The following is a 20,526-nucleotide window of genomic DNA, read 5'->3' on the forward strand; positions in this document are numbered from 1 at the left end:
GCATATCTCAACCATTTCCTTACACCCCAGTGCTATTACCTGAGTAGAAAAGCCCCCTGAATAAGTCAGTTGTGCATTTTTTGTAGAAAGAGTGTGCAGGCAGCTACAGATCTTGCCCATTTGCAGGGTGCTCACCTGCAGAAGGCCACGTTCAAATAAGCAAACTTGCCATGGCAGAGCATAGGGGGAGAGGCGATCCAACAGGTACAAGTGCCTGTCAAGCGGTCAGTGCCTGGGGGAAGTTCACTCTCCAGGGTGCCCTTTCTGCCAGGAATGTGGTGTGGTCCTCAGAACAGGGGAGGATGGACTTACAAACACCCTTGCTCCCCCTCTCCCCCCAGATCAGCCTGGTTTCCTCTCCCGCACACTTGCCTAGGCTGGATCCGGCTTCCTCTGTGCCTGCCCTGCCCACCCCCCTTTTATAGGGCCTCCTGGATGTGGCTCCACCCACCAGCCTCCTCCCCCACCCAGGGCTGCTCTTCCCTTCCCCTTGGGAGGAGCACTGGGCCCACGAGCCTATCCCTGTGACTCGGGGGCTCCCCACAGCTGTCCCATAGCCTTGCTCAGCTTTCCTGATGGGTGGGGCTGCCTGGTCCTTTCCATGCAGTGCAGCCTGGATGCCACACCTCCACACTCAGCAGCAGCAGCAGCACCCTGATGCCTTGCTCGATCGGCATTCTTCCAACAGCCCACTGGGCTCCCCTGTCCAAGAAATTTCTGGTCAATGTCCAGCACTCCATCTTGAACCTTAGACCTCATACTGCTGACTGTCTATAAGACTTATAGGCAAAGGAAGAACTCCTGCCTTGATGAACTGCCCTTATGATGGTTCATGCAGTTCTATGGGAGAATTTCAATGGAATTCACTCCACGCTGTTGCATCTCACATCTCAGTGTCCCTTTTGTGCTAGGTCATTCTTTTGTGATTCATTTATTATATTGGAGGAGCATTGTTTATGAGATATACTAACCACTGAGGAAGACCTTCGGCTAAAAAGCCTTTGGATTTTGGTTCTCTGCATTTGGAGATGAAATATACTAAATTACCAGTATATGAGTGATTTTAAATGTATATATACAAGGTTTTAGTACTTATATGTTGAACCACATTGTGGATGTTTTAAATCTAACTTATGCATTTTACCTGATTAATTAAATTATATGCCAGTATTTTTATTCTTCTCTCTTACACTCAAATTTATATTTCATATTTTTCTTTTGTTCCAACCTCCTTGGTTACCCTCTGTGTATGTAGCTGTACTAAGTCTTTCTATTATCCATGCTTAAAGCGGCTCCGTGTTTCTCTGGAAGCATTCAGGCGAAATTAATTTCCCATTCTATCAAGTTGTAACGCAGGAGGGCTGAGAAACGCCCTTCGTCCTTTTTAAGTTGGCTGCCCCCCCATTCCTGCAGACTGCACAATAACGGGACTCCAGTATATATAGGAACAGGTCCCTGCAATTGCATTACACACACACACCCCAGGGTATCATTTGGTTTGCGCTCTGGAGATGTGCAGAGGGACGTCTCTATACACAAGGTGTTGGATTTGGGTGACCACTTCAGGTATCACAAAAGCGTCACAGTAATTGTCTTTTCTTGACCCAGTAAAGCTTCAGATTTAGGAGTCAGAAGATGTCAAGATACTTTAAATAATTGGGATGGAATCCAGAAGGATCTATGACCCTCCAGGGGAGAACTATTTTAACATTTCCCCCCTTTTTGCAGGGTTTTAGTGCCATATTCCCGCTTGCCTTCAGTGGGTAATGGTCAGACCATGGGTTCAGGCCCAATCTCCAGTCCCAAAAGACCTTCCCTCAAAGGCTGAGCGCAAAAGACTCAGTCCAGGGTGCGCCCTTTCTCATGTGCGGGGCCTGTCCCTCTGCGAAAGTGGCACAAGGCTGCCAATGCCACAATGACATTCCGGGCCAGCCCTGGGTGGAACATTCGGCATGGATGTTGAAGTCACCCAGAACCATCGGCCTAGACGTCTCTGGCACCATGTCCGAGAGCACCAAGAGGTAAAGCAGGGCCTCTACCCACTGAGCTACAACTCTTCCTCACGGCAGGAGGTTGTGATGGGCTGTCATCAAACAGGAGGAGGAGGAAGAATCCAGAAATGGAGCTGCTGCTGGGAAGAGCTGTGCATTCTCTGTCATGTTTAGTTCAGCTCTAACATGTTCTGGAAATGTCACCCACAAGAAGGTTCCTGTCTGTTCCCCAAAATAGGAGAAGGCGAGTGCTGGTTATTGGGGATTCCCTACTGAGAGGGCTAGAGGGTAAAGTATGCCAACCGGACCTGTCGTCTTCAGAGGTATGCTGCCTACCAGGTGCACCTATCCAGGATGTGGCAGAAAGGGTAGCACGACTCATCAAGCCCACAGATTATTATCCCTTCTGGCTGATCCACGTGGGAACAAATGACATTGCCTGGCACAGTCCAGAATGCGTTAAAAGAGACTACGTGACTCTGGGTAAAAGGGCTAAGGACCCAGGAGTGCAGGTTGTATTATCATCGGTTCTTCCTGTTGCAGGCCATGGTTTACAAAGGGAAAGAAGAATACGGCAAATAAATACGTGGCTACGTAGATGGTGTCATTGGCACCCTTTTCACACTGCTTACCTGCTGCCGCAACGACACGAAATATCGCACAAAAAACTCAGAACATCGTGTTTCCCCGCACGAGATTTGCATGACGTCATGAAAATCTCACGCGAGAAAAGGCGATGTTTCATATTTTTTGCGCGATATTTCGCGTCGTTGCGGCAGTAGGTAAGCAGTGTGAAAACGGCCCAGGAAACATTTCAGCGTTTCGGACCATGGTTTGGTTTTTGGACACTCACAACTGGAATTCTAGGATTTAGAGATACAACTTGTTCAAAAGGACAGACAAATAAAGAAGGGGGCGGAGGAGGAGTATTATATGTAAAGGAGGTATATACTTGTGAGGAAATACATGTATCTGAGCATAGGTAAAAATAAAAGGAGTAAGAAATAATAATGATATTAGGGTAGGGGTCAGCTATAGACCACCAAGACACGCAGAGGACTTGGATGAGAAACTCCTAGAACAAATTACACAGTTCACAAAGAGACGGGGACACATTAGTCATAGGAGATTTCAACTCCCCAGATATCTGTTGGAAGTCTAACTCTGTTAAAAATGAAAGGTCAAATAAATTCCTGACTTGTTTTGATGACAACTTCATTTTTTCAAAAAGTAGAGAGGGAAACAAGGGGTTCTGCTATCTTGGACCTGATTCTCACCAACAGAGAAGAACTAGTTGACGAGGTGAAAGTAGTGGACACCCTTGGGAGCAGTGACCATGAAATTTTGGAATTTACAGTCTTGGGGAAGGGAAAAGCTGTATGTAGTCAGACATATAGGTTGGACTTCAGAAAAGCAAATTTTAACGAACTGAAAGTTATGCTGGGTAGAATCCGATAGTCAGAAACACTTAAGGAGACGGGAGCTGAAGAGGGGTGAGAATTTCCTAAAGGTGAAATACTGATGGGACAATCACAAACAATTCCTATGAGAAGGAAAAGTGGGAGGAGCTCAGCAAAGCCAAGATGGCTCCATAAACAGCTTTCTAATGAATTGAAAAATAAAAAAGACTCATTTAGGAAATGAAAGGAGGGCCTTATAACCAAGGATGAACATAAACAAATAACCAATGCTTGTTGGGACAGCATTAGAAAAGCTAAAGCTCAGTAAGAGCTTAGGCCAGCAAGAGATGCTAAAATCAACCTCCCCAAAAAGGTTCTTTGTTTATGTTCAAAGTAAGAAAAAGACAAATGACATGGTAGGCCCATTGCAGGGACCAGAAAGTGAAACTGTAACAGGTGATGAAGAGAGGGCAGAACTGCTTAATTCCTACTTTTCCTCAATCTCCTCCTGTGAGGGAAACGGTGCTCAACATGGCAATAACAGAACACAGGATGGGGGAAGGGAGTCGCTGCCTAGGATCAGCACAGAGGTAGTACAGAAAGACCCAGTTTCTTTAAATGAACCTAAGTGCTCAGGGCCAGATGAACTGCATCCGAGAGTACTAAAAGAGCTTGCTGATATAATTTCTGAGCCTCTGTCCATTGTTTTTGAGAATTCTTGGAGATCAGGCCAGAAGATTAGAGGCGGGCAAATGTTGTCCCCATATTCAAGAAGGAGAAAAAGGAGGATTCGGGTAACTACCGACCTGTCAGCTTGACGTCTCTACCTGGAAAAGTTCTAGAACAAATCGTTAAAAGAGTCAGTCCTTGAGCATTTAGAAAGTGATTTGGATAAAGGAATAGAGGGAATGTTTATTAAATGTGCAGATGATACTAAATTGGGAGGGATTGCAAATATGGTAGAAGACAGAGTCAGGATACAGGCTGTCCTTGACAGGCTGGGAAACTAGGCTAAAACAAATAAAATGAATTTCAACAGAGATAAATGCAAAGTTCTGCATTTAGGTAGGAAAAATCAAATGCATAATTATGGGATGGCGGAGACTTATCTTGGCAGCAGTAGGTGTGAAAAGGATCTAAGGGTTGTAGTAGACCATAGACTGAACATGAATCAGCAGCATGATATGGTAGATGAAAAGGCATAAACAAGGGTCATAAAGCCTCAGAACCCAAGGAAACACTACACGGTGTTAAATTACATACAAACTATATTCAGTGCAATCAATTGTATATGTACAGTGAATCCAATAAATATATCTATCAAAACGATATATCAACAGAAGCATCGTGTCCAGATCACGAGAAGTGATGGTATCATTCTACTCTGCTCTGGTTAGACCTCATCTAGAGTATTGTGTTCAGTTTTGGGTACCACAATTTAAGAAGGATATAGACAAGCTGGAATATGTCCAGAGGAGGGTAACAAAGATGGTGAGGGGTCTGGAGACCAAGTCCTGTGAGGAAAGGTTCAAGGAGCTCAGTATGTTTAGCCCAGAGAGGAGACAACTGACAGGTGATATGATAACTATCTTCAAATATTTGAAGAGCTATCATATAGAGGATGGCGCCCGAAGGTCGGACCAGAACCAATGGGTAGAAATTAAACAAAAAGATTTTTCAGCTAAACATGAGGAAACAGTTCCTGATAGAGCAGTCCCTTAGTAGAATAGGCTTCCTCGGGAGGTGGTAGGCTCTCCTCCTTTGGAGGTTTTTAAGCAGAGGCTAGATGGTCATCTGACAGCAATGCTGATTCTGTGATCTTAGGTAGATCGTGAGAGGGAGGTTAGGAAGGGTTACATCAGTGCTTAGTTATTGTGGCCCCTTCTTACACGCCCAGGGTAAGGCCAATCACAACCTTGCGGTCAGGTGGCAATTTTCCCCAGGCCAGTTTGGCTAGGAATCCTGACAGTGTTTTGCTATCTTCTGGTCATGTGATATGGGTCACTGGGTGTGTGTGTCGCGGGGGGGGGGGAGGTAACTGAATTTCCTGCATTGTGCTGGGGGTTGGAATAGATGACCCTTGAGACAATTTCCAACCCTATGATTCTATGAACAACTTTTACGTAGATTGTGTCCATGATTAGACAAAACATAACAGGAGGAGGTCCCATAGAAAAACATCCCAAGGAATGCTTTGAAATGGACCCTTGGTTGTCTTACTTCCCCCACCCCCATTTCTCTTCCTGCACAGGAGGTCTTCCAGGTCTTCCCCAAATCCCCTTGTTTTCAAACTGAAAAACAATAACAAAATGGGCAACATCATTTTGTCACCTGGCCTTTGTTGCTTCTGGCCTCCCCAGGCCTGCTTTGCTTCTGGAGGGAGGGGCAAGGGGCTGCCTGCCTTGCTGTAAGAGGCAACAGTCCTGGAGTCCAGCAGGGAACACAGGGAATAAGGAAGGGGAGGGAGAATGATCGGGGAACTTCCTCCTAACTCAAATCTCCCGTGCCAGCATAACGTAAGAACTTGGGGGGCCCAAAGAAGAGACCCTTCCTGGCACTGCCGCCTCTGTTTCTCCAGGAGCAAAGGAGAGGAGACTCACTCTCACCTGGCTCAGCTGGGAAGGACACGTTCTCTCGAGAGCCACCAGGTAACCTGTCCAGCACTCCTTCCGAGGCAAGGCCTTCCTCTTCCCTCAAAGTCCCATCATCTGTGTGAGGTGGAGAGAAAGAAGGAATCTACAGTCCATAAAGAGAGGAAGTCTGAGAGAGGAGAAAATTGTTCTAGGATGACTTTGAGAAGACTGGACCGGCCTACAGAGAACAGAGACCTGTTCAGGGTTCACTTGCAGAGTGAATGAGGTCTTGCCACAGAACAAACACTCAGGGCGGGACACAAAGATCTTTCCTGGGTGAAATTAAATAGGAATCCTATTCTCAGACCATAAAGGGCCCCCCGACACTTCCAAGCAAGTACCTGCTGGCAGCTCTGTTTCCTTGGGGTCCTGGAAACACGCCTCTTCCACTTCCTCCAGCTGAGAGGTGTGGCCATCTTGGACAATTTGAGATTTTTCTATACCTGGGAAAATTCGAGAACACACCATTTAGATGTGACTTTTCTTATATACATTGAACATCATAAAGTTTTGACTACTATTTCCTACACGTTCTTCATCATGGAGCTCTTGCTGTGTTTCCCTCAAACGATAGTGGATTTTAATTGGGCTTCTGCATGACATCACATTATTTTTGTCACCCTTCTGGGCTTTCATTGGCTGTTTTGGGGTTCCCAAACCTCCCTTGATATATAATCTTTCCTGGGAGATCCTCCCCAAACAGGTTCTAGGAAAGCACAGAAAGGGAGGGGCGGATGTTCCCCTCTCCCTCCTCATTCAAACGAGGCTCAATTCTCATCACACTCGCCATTCTCCATCCTCCTACAGGCTTTTTGTCATTTTGTTAAAAGTTATTAGTATTAAGTATATTGATACAGAGTGAAAACTGTACTGAGACATGCTAATCAACGATTTTGAAAAGAAGCAGAAAGCTCCCTACTAGGATGGGGTGCAGGATGGTGGCCTGGAGGGGGAAGAACAGAGAACATCACCTGGGGAGGAGGTGAATCTGTTTGCCTTTGCATTTGCTGTGACAACGAGAGCAAACACGGTATTGCTACGTTTGGCCAGGGGAGGAAGTTGGAATTCGAACTCGTGATCCTGCCCTATACTGAGTCAGACCACTGGTTCATCTGCAAAACTGTCATTGACTCGGGTCGCTGGCAAAATATTATCCACTCTGGCCACAGGCACAGAAAGGTCTTTTCAAACACCTCCTGTGTGAGATCCATTCACTGGAGATGCTGGGGGTTGAACTGGGGACCTCCTACATGCACAGCAAAGGCTCTAACCACTGAGCTCAGCATGTGTGCTCAAGAAAGGAGGGAAGGGGGAAGAAACCAGACATGGAGCTGCTGTTCCTTGAAGTAGCTGTGCATTTGCTCTCCTGTCTGGTATGGCCCCGATGCGGCTAATGTTTTGGACACCTGGACTCAGATTTACTCCTCAACTGGATAAAACAGACCGAACGGAGATCTCACAGAGTAACTCCTAAACACTACCCAGAAATGATCCCTTTGCAGCCTTGCTTCTGCCCCCTCACCTGACCAGACGGCCTCTTCGTGCCTTCCCGTTTCCACAGAGCTCTGGAGGAAGAGCATTTCCCTTGGGGGCAGCTGAGGGTTGAGGAAGGGCTCTGGGACCCAAAGGCCTTGAAGGGAGAGCAGAAAAAGAATATGGCGGGATTTAGTCCATTCAAGTATGTTTGTGTGCCGAAAAGCTGCAGATACTGGTGAGGGGAGCTGGGGGGCAGAGGTTATTTCTAGGATTCAAGCTACTGGCCATGCCTTAGTCCCAGGATGAGGGAAAGGGAAGCAGCAGGCCATAGGTATATTTTATCTTCTGTTGTAACCCGCCCTGAGCCCGCTTGCGGGGAGGGCGGGATATAAATAATACTAATACTAATAATAATTGCTAGAATGGCAGGGAAGGAGGAGAATTTTGTGGGTGTGGGAGTACATCTTTCAGAGAAGTCAGGTGAAAAACTGGGGTGCCCTGTGGTTTTTCCGGGGTATGAATGTAAGAGGGGATCATGAAAGGGGGGGAGAAGGTTCAAACTGGAAGCCACCCAGCATCTTCTTGTCCTTCCAAAATATCAGAGCAGTGTTCCCAGAACCGCACAGCAGAGAGGATGGAGGGGGCCTCCGCAGAGATAGGCTCAACTGGGATATCATCCATCTCTCCTGATCAGAGCCTTCTCCAGCTAGAGATTTCTCCTCACAGCGCCCAAGTATTGAATGCATTCGTTCGGAGGCACTGCAAACTGAGAAGGGGGAGTTGTTGTTGTCCTCAGTGGCAGATGAAAGCCAAAGATGTCCTGAAGACAAAGCAGCACTGAGGAAGAAGCCCCCAGGACCTTCTCTTCCCTATCAAGGAAAAAAGGGGGAAGACCCTTACCCAGAAAAGCCACAGTCTCGTGAACTGCCTGCATGACTTCCCAGTAGAGAGCTCTCTGGGCCGGATCCAGGAGAGCCCACTCCTCCTCCGTGAAGAGCACGGCCACCTCCGCAAAGGACATCGGGGGGGGGGGCCTCTGAAAGAGGAAAAGACACCCGTTTGATTCACCTCTTGGCATTCCTGAGCACTAAGGTAACGAAGCAGATTTCCAACGCTGCTCATTCATTTTTTTTAGAAAATGCACAACACAACCAAATGGCAATAAAAATTAATTTTTTTCAGCCTCAGAGTCTTGCATGTTGCAATCCAGAAATACCCAGCGGCATTTTCAAGCAATAACTCTGCTTTAAATGTCTTTGCCTGAGAAGGAGTTCTGTTCTACTCTAAAGCTTTCATACGACAAATATAAACTCAACAAACATAAGCTGGGCCATTCATGGAGATCACATCATTTGTACTCTTTGTACTCTTTCTTGTAACAAACCTATTTCAACGAGGCTTTGATATGGGGCAGGTGTGTGCCATAGAATACCAAGCTCAATTGTGCTCCTTCACAGATTTTTGCCTGTACAGCTTCTGCATCGCAAAAGATTTTGAAAAGGAAACCACCTCCCTGAAAAAAGGAGTATAATGGAGGTACTGCGGCAAACTGCCATATTATGAGAAGGGCTTGAATTTCAAGTTTTAAAAACTTTAAAAACGAAGGGGGACAACGGCTAGGGACTTCGTCTGGTTGCCCCTCTTTCTCCCTTTCTCTCCTCACCCCACCCCCGTCCTCTCCCCAGCCATCTCTCTCTCTCTCTCACTCTCGCATACACACACACACACAATTCGTGCATAATACCCCACCTCCTTCTTGCCCCAGACCTCTCTTGGGAGGGATCAGCAACACATTTTTCCTGCAATCACAAGAAAGCCCAATTCTGCCTACAAGAACGGATAATGAAGAAGAGGAGAATCCCTGCCCAATGCCAGCAGATTTAAGAGGAACCAAAAAGAGTCCTGGGGCAGCAGCCCAAGTTTTCCTGTCTTCACCAGGAGCGAAAATAAACAAGGCATTGTACACAAGTAGGCGCAAGAGTCTTACTTTCTGCGTGGTCTTCTATTCAAGGGTATTCCGTCTTCACGTGGAGCCGGATCTCACCCGTTCTGCTTGCCAGTGTCAGCTTGCGAGGAAGCGCGCCAATCCCGCAGCTACCGCCTCTGGCACGTCATTATTTTGCCCTCAACGACAGGCAGGTGTCGCTGTTTCTCCATTTATGGGGTGGTGATTTCCGTCGTTTCCCTAAGGCCACACCAGTCACAGACCAGTATAAAGACGCATAATGATAAAGAGTTAGGCAATGCATTCAGACAAAAGTATCTAGGGGAAACCTGGTAGTAGGGCAGCCGTCGGAGGCCAAAGCTCAGTGTAAGCCAGCATCCAAAAAGTAAGATTCATATTGCTCCCTCTTTTCTCAGGCCCCCCACCCTGCCTGCAAACCGTAGATATATCTCAAGCCCTGCCCGGCTTGCAGGCTCAGCTGTATCTTAAGCCCCACTCTATATGCCAGGGGTTTAGATAATATAACCGCTCGCTTGTAGACTATATATAAATATTATTCGTTGTTTTCTATCTTGCCTTCATGCTTAGGCAGGAAGTGTATGTGGTTTCTACAAGATGAAAATAGCTGCGGTCGGTCATATAAACTAGGACGTAAAGTAACAGATGCTTCAAGAGCTGTGCTTTTGCGGTTAGGCTTGCAGACGTGTGTGTGTGTATGTTGCTAATGTGTGGCAAACCATATAAGGTACAAAGCAAATAGGAGTAGAGGGGTTTCACTATTAGAATAGTGGGAGAGGTAAATTAAGGTGGAACTTCCAGGTGAATACCCGAAAGGTGTAACTCCCAAACAGCCCAGCCAGTGGGGAGAGGGAGACGGAAACTGCACATGGGATAGGGTAGTTTTATCTGTCAATTTCCAGTGATGATTTACCACTATAAAAATGCTTGCTCAGAAAGCCTCGGGGTTCCCCTTTTGGGCACCTGCAGGCCTCTGTATCTCTTGCTCTCAATAAAGTGCCTTGAACCTCTCACGGCCTCGGTCTCACTTGCTGGGGGCAGAAGCAGGCAGGGCCGGCGCTACCGTTGAGCACTCGGTTGACAGTTCCAGGTCATGGCAGCTCCATAGACAACATGTTACGCAGATCCTGGCAGGAATGAGCCTCACCCCTCTACTTCTCCTCACAAACCAAATTTCATCTCGTAACTGGAACTAATCCAGTATTTCTTGGCTGCGAGGCTCACTTGATGATTACATGTCCAGAGCACCTGACGAAGAGAGCTGTGGCTCTCGAAAGCTTATGCTACAATAAAGTTGGTTAGTCTTGAAGGTGCAACTGGACTCTACTATTCTGATTATTACACATTCTCATTGGCACTTCCCATCCCTGTGACTGATGCTGATCCACAGGGAACCCCCTTCTCTGCAGTCACCACCTCGATTCAGGCCTCTCTGGGCCACACTGTCAAATTCAGGGGGGTTTCTTGTGCATTGGGTTGCCAAATCTGGTTGGGAAATTCCTAGGGATTTGGGGCGGAGATTGGGAGAAGGCAGGGTTTGGGGAGTGGAAGTACCACAGCACCCATTTTCTCCTGGGGAAGTGATGTCTGTAGCATTGCGATCACTTCCTCTGTAATCTGCAGGCCAGGGAGGGGTGGACTTCCCCCATACTGTCCAGCCCACCAGTTAACATCTGCCTCCCAAGTCCTGCTCAGGGTCCCCACCCACCCACAACCAGATGCAGGGCTTTTTCCATGGTGGCACCTTGCTTGTGCCATGCCCTTTCCTTGAGTCTCGCCTGGTACCCATGCTACTTTCTAAAGATGTTGTTGAAAGTCAACTTGAGAAACAAGTTTTTCCAACCCAGAGGCAGCAAACCTGTGGGTGTCCCGGGTGATTTTACACTGTCCTGGCCCCACACAAGGGGGCCACCATTTTCTGTTTGCTGCTTGGCCCTGCATCAGCAGGTGGATGAGACACATCAAGATGGCTGCAGTTCAGATTCCAACACCGGAAACCAGGGGAAACACAGGAGGGAAACCTGGCAGGCAAGAAGGTCAAGCGGGGGAGCGAGGAGGTGGGGGGAGCCAGTATTGTGCAATCCTATGGGATTGGGCCCCTGGGGGAGTTTGTCAGGGAAAGGAGTTACACGAAGCGTTTGAAGGAAAGGAGAAGGATGAATAGTGGTGTCTGAAATAATATCACCTCTGTTGTACCTGCTTTAAATTATATTGCCTATATGGATGCCTCCTGCTTTCATTACCCTTCCCTCCTTGTTCCATTAACCCCCTCAGTATTTTGAGTTCTCATTCAATTATTATTATTTAGAACATTTCTGTGTTACTTTCCCACCCAAAAATTGTCCCCAAAGTGGCATACTTTCAAGTATTTCCACACTAACACATCAAAAACAACATTTAAAATCATTAAAATATTTAAACTAATTAACAAAGTGTATAAACACATGAGAACCCAAACAGGACGCAGGGCTAATAACAGCGAATGAGCGAGTATCAACAAACAAGAAAGTCAGCATCCACTGGTGGAAGAACACAATGGAGGGAGGCAGCTGTATCTCCTTAGGGAGGGGGTTGCCAAGGTTGGGCACCATGCCAGAGAAGGCCCGGGCTCAGGTTGCCACTTCCCCCCCGACTGGCCTGTAACAGCAGGGGCACCCCATGCAAGGCCTCCCAAGAGGGCTGGAGCAGATGGGCAGGATCTAATGAGGGGCCGGGGGTATGATCTGAAATTGGATTTGCCTTGCTTCTTTTTAGTGATAATCCCCCCTTGGTTGGGAGCAGTGGAAGTCAGTGGGTGGAGGCAATGCTACTTTTTCATCCCCTCTTCCATTATCCAGCCCAGGTCCCATCTTTTGGATTCTTAGCTGGGGTTAGTGGGAGAAACTGGGGTTATTGCATTGCCTGAGTAACCTTCAAGTTATATACTAGTAATCATGATTCCATATATTTATGTATTTATTGTTCATTCAGTAAGAATAAAGGCATATTACACAGTATACATCAATGCAATCAACAGTCAGAGTGATCTAATAAGCAACGTAATAGGACTAGGATTAAAGCAAAGAGAAACAAAGTACTGAGCATCAGATAAGTTATGTTAAACAGAGGTGGGCATGGATAGGAATACCCCATGGACTGCTGGCCCAAGGTCCATTGATTTTCACAGACCACAAACTTTTCACGGACCAGCCTATTTCACAAACCAGTTCATCGGTCCGTGGTCCATCACGTCTGGTAGCCCTGGCTTTGCTTCCTTCACACCCAGAGAGCCCAAAACTGCAGATAATCTTCAGCGGCCTCTCTTCCAGCCACCTTCCAAGTTTGGTCAAGATTGCATTTTGGACGTCCAAGTTACAGACCCCCAAAGCAGCCACTCCCAGGAAACTTCCAGTAGATACTAGGAGTTGCAAATGCCCATTGACTTGCATTGGCTAGCAACACCAAAAAGTTGCAGTGAGACAAAATCAAACAGAAAAGAGAGAAGGAAGAGCCCCCTCACTCACCATACAGACACTTTCCCAGTTGTTGCCTAAGAAATTAATTCTTGCTCCTTGCTTGCATAGAGAAGAATGGGAGCTCTCTCCTTGGCAGGCAGAGCTGCCTATCAAGGCTTTGAAGGCTAAGATTGGCTGCAGACTGTCCACCCCTCTGTTGCAGAATGGGAGCTCTCTGTTTGGCAGGCAGAGCTGCCTATCAAGATTTTGAGGGCTAAGATTGGCTGCAGAATGTCTACCCCTATGTTGCAGAACAGGAACTGTCTGCTTGGCAGGCAGAGCTGCCTATTAAGTTTTTAAGGGCTGCAAAAGGGCTGTGGACATCCCCTCCATTACCTTGGGAATTGACAGATCGACGCCAGCATGTCTGGACTCACAGACTACGGACCGGCCCAAACAGACCAAAGTGAGACCCCCAAATCATGTGTTTGCGAACTATGAGCCAGGCCAGACCGCATCTAATTTAGGTCCGTTTTTCGGACCGTGCCCACCTCGAATGTTAAGCAATGCAAAACCCAGAATAGGTAAATATAAAAACAACATATTGAGAGTAGGATAGTATTACAGTCATCAAACAGATAATACATAATATAGACACAGAGAAACGTCATAGTCCTCATGCCTTCATAAAAGTGTCTTTTCTAATAATACCACTCTATTGCCATTAAATGCACTCCTCAATAGTTCTGCTTTACTTAGTTTGCAGAATGCTGTAAGCAGCCTCTGTATCCTGGGAAGTAGGTGTGAGAATGCTGGAGCTTCTAGGGCAATGTGGCTCTTCAAGACTGGAATGGGGGATTCGTCCTCCATGCCTTTTGTCTCTCCTGCAGGTAGCTCAGGTACTCTGGATTGAGCCCAGTGGGGTTGTTTTGGGTAGGGAAAGGGGAATGGAACAGAAAGCAGAATCCTCCCCTCACTGTATGACATTGTTCTAGTCTCAAACAAAGTCCATTTAAACCAAGAGAACCTGCGGTAAAGCTCCAAACACTGAATTCACAGTGGAGAGAGGCTGCTGTCTGCTGCATCTCTGTATGAGTCACAGCCCTACACCTGCATCTGACGAAGAGAGCTGTGGCTCTCGAAAGCTTATGCTACAATAAAGTTGGTTAGTCTTAAAGGTGCTACTGGACTCTTTACTATTTTACTACTACAGACTAAGATGGCTAACTCTTCTAACCCTACACCTGCCTTATTCTATGCAACAGCCATGCTCAGAATACTGTGGGGTGGAAACTCTTGGCCAAGTCAACCTGAAAAATCAGCAGTGGCTGAACATAGCCTAACTCAAACAGGGCACAGTATCTTATTCCAGGACACCAAAATACTGGACAACACTTCCAACTACTTTGTCAGATTGCACAGGGAAGCCATTGAAATTCATAAGCATAAGCAAGACTTCAACAGGAAAGAAGAGACCTTAAGAATGAACAGAGCATGGTTTCCAGTCCTGAAAAACACCAGGCTAACAAAATACTCTACAAGTTACAATAGCCCTGCAGATAAGATTAGCATATCAGGCACCAATCCATATGTAAAAGAACCTCCTCAGGATACAGAGAAGCATTAGCATTCCATTAGCATTCCACACCCTGGAATCTCTTACAGGATGACACAACCCAAACCCACCTTCCTGAGTAGATATAAATGACCCTCTAACATCTTCTCCACAGTTTGACATACAGAACAACAATAATAAAGGGAATAAGGCTAAGAGAATCAATTAATTTCTAGTTAATTTCTAATCAGATAAATCATAATGGTTAAAGATACCAGAATGTATAAACATCAAAGTAAATTTTCCCCTCCATCACCCCTATAATGCTTCTAAACAAAGTTGAATATCTTAGCTTGTTAATTTAATGTTTTTATTTAACTGTTAGACTATAGACTAAAATAAACTGTTAGTCTATTTTTCTTTTAGTTATACTATAACAGAATATATAGCCCTTAAAACATACTAATTATTTTAGTTTAATTTTAATTATACTGTAACAGAATATATAGGGCTTAAAATAGATCTCCTCCTCAGTCTCTTGTTTGTGTTCATTTGTCATGGACCAACCTGGCCCAGCGGAGCAGAGAGACTCAGAGGACTCTTCTGAGGAAGAGGCAGCTGGTGAACCTGACCCAGATCCACAGCCAGTGGCAGAGGCACTGCAGGAGGAGGCAGGCCCTGAAGGCTCAGATATTGGTCCACAGCCAGGTCCCAGCACATCGGTCCCTCAGCTTCCCAGCCCTGGGCTGGCAACAGAAAGCCAGGTGCTGACCAGCTCTCCCCCTTCCTCACCAGAGCCTCGGGAGCGCTGCCAGAGGAGGGCTAGAAGAGCCCTCCAAGCCAGAAGGCGCAGTGCCAGGCTAGCAGCACAGCACCGGCCCAGCATCATTAGTGATGATGAGTGCTCGCAGGAGCAGGACTGAAACAGCAGGCAGGTGCTTGCTGTAGCACAGGCAGCTGAGCCCTGTGAGGGTTAAAAGCAGCCGAAGAGGGAGTGGCTGCGTGGAAGCAACGAGTCTGCTTACTAATGACCTTGCTGCTGTGTTTGGAACTGATTCTCTTGTCCCTGACCTTGGCCTGTTCCTGTGGATGTGTTTCTGGAATTCCCCTTTGGACTTGAAGCCGTGAGTGTGCCCAATTGGTGCCTGAACCTTGGAACTGGGTGCTGCCCTTCTCGGACAACTTGGGAGTTATCCCTTGCCTGCTGCCAGCGTGAGTCCGCATCGGGACATTGTCATTCCATTATCAACTTCCAAAAAACCTTATAATCATTTAAAGCAAAATCATAATCCAATTAGTATCTAATTGTATGAATCACAATACTTAGAGGTATCAAAATATATAATCTTCAGGGTAAGTTTTCTTCTCTCTCATCGCTCTACTGCTTCTGAATAGGATATCTAATAATGATCAAGGCAGAAGAGAACCCTGAATATTTTATTTTCAATGTTTTGCTCGGCTTAGCAAGTTTTCTATCTTAGCTTGTTAATTTTACTCTTACTATTTAACTATTATAAATCCCCCCTCAATCACCATTTATGTTCCTTTTCTTCATATTTCCTCATAAGTTATGTGCTTTGAGTTTAGTCACCTTCCACAGAACCATATAACCATTGGATCGCCTTGTCAAAACAGACCTCCTGGATCAAAGTCCCTGTGAGCCTTCAGACAGTCTTGTGTTGACTAATGATATGCACTCTTTAAGTCCATGAAAACCAGACTCATGCATGTTCTGCCAAAACCCAAATTATGTCTTCTTCAGGAAAAATAATTCGGGAGAATTATTTGATGTTGATTAACACAATAGAAGCCCTTTGCACATTCAAGGCACTTTCTCTGTCACAATCTTCACATGTACTGTAAAGGCTGAATGTATATAAACAACTCTTCCTTCAGAGTCAGGCTCAATATTTATATGTGAATGCGTTGGTGTAAACGAAGGCTGTCTCTCCGACAGAAGCTCTTCCCACACTCCAAGCATTTGTAGGGCTTCTCCCCTGTGTGAATCCTCTGGTGTACTTTTAGGCTGCTGCTCACTGAGAAGCTCTTCCCACACTCCAAGCATTTGTAGGGCTTCTCGCCTGTGTGAATTCTCCGATGATGATTAAGGCTTGATGTATCAGAAAAGCACTTGCTACAATCTGAGCATTGATATGGCTTGTCCCCTGTGTGCACCCTCTTATGTTGAATAAGATGAAATTTTTGAGAAAAACTCTTGCTACAAACAGAACATTCATATGGTTTTTCCAATGTGTGAACTCTGTGATGTATTGTTAGGTGGCTACTCTGACTGAAGCTCTTTCCACACTCTATGCATTTATATGGCTTCTCCCCTGTGTGACTTTTCTGATGTGAAGAAAGGCTATCATTCCGAGAGAAGCTCTTCCCACACTCCAAGCACTTATATGGCTTTTCTGCTGTGTGAATCCTTTGATGTTCAGTTAGACGATGATTCCGAGAGAAGCTTTTCCCACACTCCAAACATTTATATGGCTTCTCTCCTGTGTGAATCCTCTGATGCAAAGTAAGGCTGCAATTCCGTGAAAAGCTCTTCCCACACTCCAAACATTTATATGGCTTCTCTTCTGTGTGAATCCTCTGATGCAAAGTAAGGTTGCAATTCCGTGAAAAGCTCTTCCCACACTCCAAACATTTATATGGCTTTTCCCCTGTGTGGATCCTCTGATGCGAAATAAGACTGTAATTCCGAGAGAAGTACTTCCCACACTCCAAACATTTATATTCTTTCTCCCTTTTGTTAATTTTCTGGTTAAACTTAAAGTTGTTATTCTGAGAGAAGCTATTCCCACACTCCAAGTATTGAGAGGGCTTTCCTCCTGTTTGAATATTTTGTTTTTTCATAACCCTCGATTTATACCCGAACCGTTTCCCATTCACACACCATTTATTTCTTCCCTCTTCATTGTGTATTTTCTCATGGCCTGGGATTGCATGCAAGGTCCTACACTGAGAGGCAGCCAAATCCTTCTTCTTCACCCAATGGACTTCTGTTGTCCTTCTCAGCTGTCTACTCCATAAACCTCGTTTCCCAGGTTCCTCTTCTGCCTCCACATCCTCCACTCTTGCCACAGCCATTCCTCCTGGTTCCTTGCCACTCTTTGTCTCCCACTCATGCCCTGATGGAATAAAAGACAGCAATTACCAAGCAATATTTTCCCCAATGAGAACTAGAGGCCACTAAACCCTCAGCAATCTCCAGGCAAAAACCTTGTTTTATTTCTCTGCAGTTACTTCTAAGGACTCTCCGGAGGAGCACCCAGCTGGCTAAATATGAGGCCTCCTTTCTTTATTGATATTACTTTGGAGGAAGGGGAAGAGGAGGCAATTGGACTCTCAGTGTTTCTTGGGCAGAAATGCTTTCCATGAAGGAAAGTGAACTTGGCCTTCCAATGACTCCAACATGAGAATATCTGGAAGGAGCACATTCTTGTGCAACGATCAGCATGTAAGGAACATCGTCTCTGTCAGGGTTCAGTTGCGGACTGGAGTGAATGATGTCGTGCCACAACTTGGAAAGAGGGATCTGCGCTTTTAAAAATTTGGTGCTTTTTCAGATTCTGGTATCAGGAAGGCCATAAATATCAGTATCCCAGACATTTGGGCACAAAAATATAAATTTGTATTCAGATTCCACCACCCCCCGAATCCAAAATTATTCAAATGCATCATTCTTATTACTTCAGCACCCTGATGCCTTGCTCGATCGGCATTCTTCAGGGCCTTCCAACAGCCCACTGGGCTCCCCTGTCCAAGAAGTTTCCGGTCAAAGTCCAGCACTCCATCTTGAACCTTAGACCTTCTGCTGCTGACTGTCTAGAACAGACTTATAGGCGAAGGAAGAACTCCTGCCTTGATGAAGTGCCCTTATGATGGTTCATGCAGTTCTATGGGAGAATTTCCATGGAATTCACTCCATGCTGTTGCATTTCACATCTCAGTGTCCCTTTTGTGCTAGGTCATTCTTTTGTGCTTCATTTAGTATATCGGAGGAGCATTGTTTATGAGATATACTAACCACTGAGGAAGACCTTCGGGCTAAAAGGATTTGGATTTGGGTTTTCTGCATGTGGAGATGAAATATACTAATTTCCCAGGATATGAGTGATTTTAAATGTATATATACAAGGTTTTAGTACTTATATGTTGAACCACGTTGTGGATGTTTTAAATCTAACTTATGCATTTTACCTGATTAATTAAATTATACACCAGTGTTTTTATTCTTCTCTCTTACACTCAAATTTATCCTATAACATAATTGTCTTAGCATCTTTCCGATGATGCACATGGATTCTACAGCGCAGGCGTGCTCTCCAGCGCCCCTAGCGGAGATAAGCTGGGAGTTAAGCTGGCATTGAAGCCAAACCAGGCTGGGTACAGGAGCTTGCCGGGTGCCTGACTCCTCCCCCCACCCTGCACTCCTGGCCTTTCCAGCCCGATCGGGCCCAGGAGCAACGGACACCTGCCTCCCCCCTCCCCCATCCTTCTAACCCGATCGAGCCCAGAAGCTTGGCGGGCACCTGCCTCCTTCCCCCCACCTACCACCCCTTCCAGCTGAACTGGGCGCCAGAGCAAAGGGCACCTGCCTCCTCTCCCCGCCCAACCCCCACTCCTCGCCCTTCCAACCTGATTAGGCCCAGAAGCAACAGGTGCTTGCCTCCTCTCCCCCCACCCCCCACTCCTGGCCTTTCCCGTTCCTTCAGAGACCAGGTCTACCTTTCCCTTCCTTGGCTGGGCAGGTAGACCTGGCCTCTGGACCCGAGAAGGCCATGTCTACCTACTATGACTCTGCTGGATTGGTAGACCTGCAAACAAACTATATAAACCACACCCTACTAACTAGATTATATGAATTTATCAACTTGTTTAATAAAGCACTTTCATAAGAATTATAAATACAAGCAAAATACAAATTCACATCATCTGAGGATCAACATCCATCATAACCCAATTCAAATATATAATTTTTGTTGTGCTGTGCAAGACTCAAATATAGTAAAGGTAACTGCTGACGGGTTGCCAGCAGAAACTCCCGTTCCGGAATCCCTTTATCAAAGCAGTTACTTCTGTAAAATACATCCAAAAATAATTTTTAGAATTCATATACAATGCACAAAAATAACCATATGATTGCACTACTACATACTCACAAACAGTTTTGATGGATGACATTTCAATAAATACTGTAATGTGAGTATGTAGTAGTGCAATCATATGGTTATTTTGGCTTGGAGGGCTCTTTAATTATATATTTGAATTGGGTTATGATGGATGTTGATCCTCAGATGATGTGAATTTGTATTTTGCTTGTATTTATAATTCTTATGAAAGTGCTTTATTAAACAAGTTGATAAATTCATATAATCTAGTTAGTAGGGTGCGGTTTATATAGTTTGTTTGCTAATTCATCCTGCACCTCTCTCTTGTGTTAATTTCGGGATTGGTAGACCTGGCTGCTATACTCCCAGACACCAGGTCTATCATCCAAAGCATTGCCAGTGCAGTAGACCTCAGAACAGGTTTATCTCCCCCCTTCCTTCCCTGAGTTGGTAGATCTAGCTTCAGGACCTGCAGAGGCCAGGTCTACCTTTCTTTCCTTTAGAGGGCTAGTAGACCTGGCCTCTGTACTCCTGGAGACCAGCTCTACCTCCCATTCTTTTACATGGTCAGACTTGCAGAAGCCAGGTCTCCCCCCTACAAACACAGCACTCCTTCCCTCTGCAGGCACCTAATTTAGCCCCAATCGGAGCCAAATTGGGCGGCTCTGGGGTGCAGGACCACACCAGGGAGCTTGCCGCCCCCCGACAATGCTCCCTGCGTCTCCAGCCGTCTGATTCTGCCCCAATCGGGTGTCTGTGGGAAGCAGGAGCACACCAGGGCCCTTGCCACCCCCCTCAGCACTCCCCACTCTGCAGCTGCTTGTGGGGGGCACCAGCTCCAAGTTGGGAAATTCTTGGAGATCTGGGGGGTGAAACCTGGAGAAAGTGGGGTTTGGGGACAGAAAGGACCTCAACATAACATAATTCCATAGACTCCACCCCCTAAAAGCAGCC

At 46.1% G+C, this 20,526-nt stretch overlaps 1 pseudogene; it reads right to left on the bottom strand.

The window, feature by feature from the left end:
• Positions 1-20,526, bottom strand: part of LOC129327782 (zinc finger protein 420-like) — a 60,504-nt pseudogene that overhangs the window by 12,060 nt on the left and 27,918 nt on the right.

This window comes from Eublepharis macularius, chromosome 4, assembly GCF_028583425.1.
Source record: "Eublepharis macularius isolate TG4126 chromosome 4, MPM_Emac_v1.0, whole genome shotgun sequence".
NCBI classification, from domain to species: domain Eukaryota; kingdom Metazoa; phylum Chordata; class Lepidosauria; order Squamata; family Eublepharidae; genus Eublepharis; species Eublepharis macularius.